Below are 7633 nucleotides of genomic sequence, written 5' to 3'. Positions count from 1 at the left end.
TCAAGGAGCAGGAAACTTCAGGCCAGTTAGTTTATCACAAGGAAAATGTTCGAACCCGTTAAAGATATTATAGGAATGCACTTCAAACAATTCAAAGTATTCAGATAAAAGCAGCATGGTTTTGTGAAAAGGAAGTCACATTTGGCCAATTTATTGGAGTTCCTTGAGAAGACAATAGACAATAGACAATAGGTGCAGGAGTAGGCCATTCGGCCCTTCGAGCCAGCACCACCATTCAATGTGATCATGGCTGATCATCCCCAATCAGTACCCCGTTCTTGCCTTCTCCCCATATCCCCTGACTCCGCTATTTTTAAGAGCCCTATCCAGCTCTCTCTTGAAAGCATCCAGAGAACCCGCCTCCACCACCCTCTGAGGCAGAGAATTCCACAGACTCACCACTCTCTGTGAGAAAAAGTGTTTCCTCGTCTCCGTTCTAAATGGCTTACTCCTTATTCTTAAACTGAGGCCCCTTGTTCTGGACTCCCCCAACATCGGGAACATGTTTCCTGCCTCTAGCGTGTCCAAGCCCTTAACAATCTTATATGTTTCAATGAGATATCCTCTCATCCTTCTAAACTCCAGAGTGTACAAGCCCAGCTGCTCCATTCTCTCAGCATATGACAGTCCCGCCATCCCGGGAATTAACCTTGTAAACCTACGCTGCACCTAGTAAGTAACATGTGCTGTGGATTATGGAGAGCTGGTGCATCTGCTATACAGTACTTAGATTTCCAGAAATTATTTGACATGTTGTGTGTCCAAAGCTATAACAGAAAAGCTCATGGCATCGGAGGTAATAATTTGGCATTGATAGAAAATTGGCTGGCTAACAGAAAACAGAGAGCAGTCGTAAATAGGTCCTTTTCTAGTTGGTTAAATGTAGCCAGTGATATGCCACAGAGTTAAATACAGAAGTAAGGAACAAAGAACAAACTGCTGAAGGAACTCAGTGGGTATGGCAGCATCTGAGGAGGGAGTGGACAGGTAACATTCTGGATTGGGACGTCTCTTGTGAAGGATAGAGGTAAATCATCATATTCATCGTTGAACATATCAACGGTCACGGTGCCTTACAATGCAATGTACGACAGTGATCGCAACTTCTACTGAAGTGTGGATGGCCGTTGGCTCGCTAGAAGCTCATCCGCCCTTTGTCAGGTCTTGTTTTTGGTCCTGCTGGGGGTCCACAGACCCCTCCTCACCTGCAAGACTGCAAAAGGTTGTGACCACTGCCCAGTCCATCACCGGCTTTGACCTCCCCACCATCGAAGGGATCTATCGTGGTCGCTGCCTCAAAAAGGCAGCCAACATCATCAAAGACCCACACCATCCTGGCCACACACTGATCTCACCATTGCCATTGGGAAGAAGGCACAGGAGCCTGAAAACTGTAACGTCCAGGTTCAGGAACAGCTTCTTCCCTACAGCCATCAGGCTATTAAACACAACAAATAAGCTGTGAACTCTGAACTGCAAAAGGCTATATTTTACTTCGGAGTCACGTGAATGACTACGTGAAGACCCCGCCAGCATGCGTGCGCGGCATAGCGTCTCACGCAGTGCAACAGCGACGGGCGGGGGTGGAGCGCTCCCGCGGCAAAATCAAAACGGACCTACAAGATAAGAAAAATTATATTGAAGTTGTTTTCTTCCCCTTGCTGTGCTTTATGTTACAGCACATTGGACAAGGGGAAGAGAAAACGGACACCTGGACCACAGGTTGCGGGGAACCAGGAAGGTTCCGGCAGCCGACAGGCATGGGCAACCAGCAGCACCTGGACCGCAGGCTGCGGGGAACTAGGAAAGTTCCGGCAGCCGACAGGCATGGGCAACCAGCGGCTCCAGGACCGCAGGTTGCGGGGAACTAGGAAAGTTCCGGCAGCCGACAGCCATGTGCAACCAGCAGCACCTGGACCGCAGGCTGCGGGGAACCAGGAAAGTTCCGGCAGCCGACAGCCGAGAGCCGGGTACAACCGGCGCAGGCTGAGCCCAGCACCGCGAGCTGTATACCCGGAAACAGCACAGCGGGCTGCAGGCAAGCAGAACAGGAGTCTGTCCGGCCGATAGACTCAGGGAGTCCGGCCAGGAGGAAGCGTTGCCCAAGGGCAGTGGAAGTGACCATTGGAGTGGTTACTAAGGACCACTTACCGACTCCAACTCTGCCAAGCTGAATCCAGCGTCACGAGCCGCACAGCTCAAATCAGCGCAGCAGGCTGGAGGCAAAGCCCAGCAGGATTCAGCCCAGCTGATCATACTCATCTGAGTCCGGCTGAAGGGGCGAGCTGCCCGAGTGCAGCAGAGGTCTGCCCGTGACTTGCTCCGGGAGATGGAGCAAGCTCACTATGGGAGTCTCCACACTCCCACAACAGCACCTTATCGAGGGCTGTAAAACAATGCATCTAACTCGACAGAGGAGAGCATTGTGGCCCATGGCTGAGCTGGTCCTGAAGAAGGGGATGTGGCTGAAGAAAACGGCAGTGTGCAGGGGGTGCAGAATCCTAAGGAGCTACTGGGAATGATCACCAAAATACGGATCAACGAAAAGTACCATCGCAGACCAAGCTGGCGGCCAGCATCGACTCCATCCTCTGCAGGAACAGGTAACAAAATTACGGAGAAGTATATGCCTCCTGTGAACTTTACTTCGTTAAAAATGCCTGCAGCAAACAATGCGATCTGGGGGTACAGTGGGACTGGCACAAAAACCCAGGAGGTCAAACTACAGAAGATTTTTAAAACTTCTGACAGCGGGCATATCATTGGTTGCTCGCCCAGACGATGGTACAGAGATGACAGCAGGATTGACATTGCTCCGCAAATACCCACTATGAGATCAATTGCTTGCGAGAGCACAGTAAACTGCACTAAACCCCAAATTTGCAAGGTTGTGCGAAACAGCTGCAACACAACCGGGGGGGGAAACTTGTTTAAACAAGTAAAAAAGCTCGACGAAGAGTTTAAAGCCGTCGGGCTCATAACAGCGTCACCAGCAACGACAGCACCCCTATGCATCCACCAGCAGGTATCAACACCAGGACGCTGGTGAAAGCATGAGGGCCGCGCAGCAACCACGAAGGTCCTTTTTAGGCCAAGGCCCCGAGCGACCCTCTATAGAAAACGTGCCAACCCCGCACTCCAGCGCCTCTTCCGCAGAAGAGGCAGAAATTGAAGAAAGGGACGTACCACCGGCAACCAGGGAGGTAGGTGGATCTGGTTCCTTCCAGAACACAAAGGTGTACGACCTGTACTAACAGGGGGAATATTACACTTGTTTTGGGAGACATGGAGGGATCATTGTCGATACCTAAAATTTAACTGGATGGGGCAACTATGGCAGAGTATAGCGTTGCCTAATGGGTTAACTTCAGCCCAAGACTGCTCACCAAGATATTAAAACTGGCCTTGGCAATATTAGAAACAAAAACATATTGTCATGGCATATCTTGATGATATATCAATTATGGAGAAAACCCCTGAATCTAGCTAAATTAGCAGTTTTAGCTACCAAACATTGGGTGAAACCTGGGGTCATCTCCATCCAGATAAATCTAAGTTGACGGCATCCACAACTATAGACTTTCTGGGATTTACAATTAACGTTATCCATATGTCTGTAACATTGCCAAAGAGCAAAACAGACTTGGTGGAAGCCTACAACAAAATAAATTATTACAAAATAAACCATCTACTAGACAGGAGACAAGGGTAATTGGAAAACCAGTAGCAGTGTTTCCAGCTACTCAGTTTGGGCCTTGCATCATTAAAGCTCAAAAAGGGCAAAAGTGCAAGAACAAAAACACCTTGCAGGTCACTTTGATCGACCTATGCAGTTACCAGCCAAAGCAATTCAGAGTTATAATGATGAAAGGGAATACTTGGCATAGTTCCAGCCCATCATTATTAGTAATCATTACTAAAAACACTGGGTATTTAGAGATGTTGGGTGCGTTTCATGGGCTAAAAGCCTACTGCTCACAATTCACCATCTGTATGTCCGCCTACAAATTGATAATATCACAGGGGTGGCATATATTAATCATATGGGAGAAATAAGATCGATATCATGTGTCAATCTGGCCAATATATTTGGCTATGGTGTGTTAACATACATATTTAGTTATCAGCAAACAGACCTACCAGGTAAGCTCAATACAGTGGCACACACGAGGTCATGAAAATTCAATGACAGCAATGGCTGTTGGATCACAAAAAGTTGCTGATATTACCAAAAGATAGGGACACCAGATATCGATCCATTTGCATCTAGATCCAATCACCAGTTACCAACATATGTCGCTTGGGAACCACACTTGGGGCAGCAGCAATGGACGTTACTCACTGAATGGGGAATAATTGTTTACAATGTTTTTTCCCTCCTGCCTCATCAGTCGGATCCTAAGCAAAAACACATATGGACTCAACATCAGATGTCTTGAAAGTACCTGATTGGCCTACACAGCCATGGATCCCTGTGGTCTCGGACATAGTCTCTGAACCATAGTCCACCATGCTAGATCCGGGCTGGCGGACAGGACCATGAACATGATCACGGCGGCCTATCAAGAATTAACAAGGACTGGTGTAGCGTATAATACAGCTACAACCACCAACGTCCTGGGAATTCCTGTCCAGCCTTCATGTACATGAAGGACTGAGCTGCAGCGCTATAATTGCGCTAGGAGTGCCCTGTCAGCTCACTGGTGGCAGGCACCACGACAACTCTCCATGGGATCTCACCCTCTAGTTGCCAAACCTATGAGGATTATTTATAACACTAACCCTCCTAGAGTGAGGTACTCCCAGATCTGGGACGTCAGTGTTGTACTAACATTGCTAGGGGCACCAGCAATGTCCCTGTCCCTGGGGGAAAACTGACATTCAACAGTATGCTGATAGTACTGGTCTCAGCTCTAGGGGTCCAGTTTCTACATAAACCGAGACTGGGATAAATGATGGCATCTCCAGAAAAGATAACTTTGCATATTAGAGCTTGTAAAACAAGATAGACCAGGAACATCAGGAAAAAAATTGGAATTCCAGGTATACCCAACTGACACCCGACTATGTGTAATGACACACCTTCTACTATACCTTAAGACTACTAAAACTTAAGAGGAAGTAAATTGGTACTATGGGCAGCCATAAACAGCCTAATGGCCAGGTATCAGCACTAACCATCGCTAGATGGCTCAGACAGGTTTGGGAGCTGCAGGGGTGGATACTGACATCTTAAGTTTCTATCCACAAGGGCAACAGCAACACCGGCAGCTAGAAACAAGGAAGTGCCTATGGACCATATCATGGCAACAGCAGGATGGTCTAGAGAAAGACCTTCCAATTCTTTATCATAAGCCAATAACCAAACCTGCGGAGTTGCAGAATCAAGTTTCAATTCTGTAATATATTTAGCCCTAGGGAGGATTAATTTGTGAAAATAAATTATTATTGTCTGAATTGGATACATGTCTGAATACGATAACATACTTCCTCCCTTGAATGACCGGCAGTGAGTGAAGCATGGACTGTTCCACGGCTTGAAATCACAGAGCTTTAAAATCTTCACGTAGTCACCCAAGTGACTCCAAAGTAAAATAGTAAGATTAAACAAGAACTTATTAGTTTGAAGTTTGATCTTTATTTTATGAGGAGATACGATGAGGGAATACGTGCCCTCCGCTCCCACCCTCTATTATAAAGGTCAACTGGTATATTAGATCTTCTTATCTTACTATGTTTATTTCAATTACTAATACTGTGATTCCACACCGCTGCTTTGAAGAATATCGCGCACGCATGCTGGCGGGGTCCACGTAATCCCTCATCGTAACTCCTCATAAAATAAAGATCAAACTTCAAACTGGTAAGTTCTCGTTTAATCTTCCTATTATTATTTGTTATCTGCACTATATTTGTTATTTATTTAACTTTTTCTCCTTTTTCCCGTTATATACAATGTTTACATATTCACATATTCTGTTGTGCTGCAGCAAGTAAGGATTTCATTGTCCCGTACGGGACATATGGTAATAAAACACTCTTGACTCTTGACTCTTCACAGTGTACAATGACATGACAAGGGAAATAACATGAATAAAGTTTAGTGCAAGATAAAGTCAGTAAATGACCTGCTCCGAGTTCTAATTCACATTTACAAGGTAGGCAAGATATGTGTGCCATGAATAGATTTGAACGTAGACCTCTTGAACCAAAGCATGGGAGCAATCTACAAAGCCGACATACTACTGGAATATATTGCTGAGAAAATGGTTTGTTGGTCCCAAACCTTATAGCACTCTGGTCAGATGATACCCATAATACTTTGTTCAATTCTGGGAGCAGATAAGAAGAAAAACGTTCAGCGCTGGAGTCAGTGTGAAGAAGCAAGAGATAGACACAAAATGCTGGAGTAACTCAGCGGGACAGGCAGCATCTCTGGAGAGAAGGAATGGGGGACTTGGATGATCCCAAATTCTGGAATCTAAGGAACGACTAGAAAAATGTAGGCTGTTGAAAGAATTTCCACAATATTCATTTTTGATATACTGTGGGAGAAGAGCACATGGAAGCAGGTTTCAATATTTTTTTTCCATTTTAAATTATTTGTAGTACAATAATCACATTTATCTATATTATTTTTTACACCAAATGGTCAGCATGTAAACAAAGTTTCTGGAGAAGATAGTGAAACCAGTTTCTGGAGCATCCCAAGAAGCAATTGGATAATACTGGATCTCCCCAAATGCATCCATTAAGATGAAATATAACCTATCATCTTGAATAACAGGTAGACAAAAAATGCTGGAGAAACTCAGCTGGTGAGGCAGCATCTATGGCGAGGAGGAATAGACGACGTTTCGGGTCGAGACCCTTCTTCAGACTGATGTCGCGGTGTGGGGGGGGGGGGGGGGGGGAGGAAAAGAAGAGGCGGAGGCAGTTGGCTTTGTGAGAGAGCTGAGAAAGAGGAGGGGAAGGAGGGAGAAAGCAAGGGCTACCTAAAATTAGAGAAGTCAATGTTCGTTCCCTGAAGAACGAGGACATCTCTGATGCCCTGGTATGGAACACCTCAACCTGGGTGCAGATGTGGCGTAGACGGAGGAATTGGGAGTAGGAGATAGAGTCCTCATAGGAAGCATGGTGGGAAGAAGTGTAGTCCAGATAGCCATGGGATTACAGGATGTAGGGTGGGAAGAAGTGTAGTCAAGATAGTAATGGGATAATAACAGTAACTGCACATCTTATTATAAATTTTAATGTTTATTAATTAAGAAAAAAGTCTCATAAAATATTACTTCCAAGAATTGCCCAAGGACATTCGCTGTTGATGTATTTATTTCATCAATTTGAGATTTTAAAGAAAACTTATGAAGTCAAAGTGTCTATGTCCCCATTTATTTTATTCCCTAGTCAGATGTTTCCTTTCTTCATTCATTGGTTACACGTATGTACTCATTAGTCTTCTTCACAAATAGTCTCGACTGTATTGTGATGATATTTAAAGTCCTGTTCCAAGAGATACTCCATGCCATTATTTAAGTGTCACCTAATCCCGATCCCAGTGAGGTTTATTCCATGTTTTAACTAATGCCGTGTAAAGAATGCGTTAGGGCTTCTCATCCGAAATCCCCAGTCT

The sequence above is a fragment of the Amblyraja radiata genome, chromosome 1, assembly GCF_010909765.2.
Source record: "Amblyraja radiata isolate CabotCenter1 chromosome 1, sAmbRad1.1.pri, whole genome shotgun sequence".
Lineage (NCBI taxonomy): Eukaryota > Metazoa > Chordata > Chondrichthyes > Rajiformes > Rajidae > Amblyraja > Amblyraja radiata.
This window is presented reverse-complemented; position numbering follows the sequence as displayed.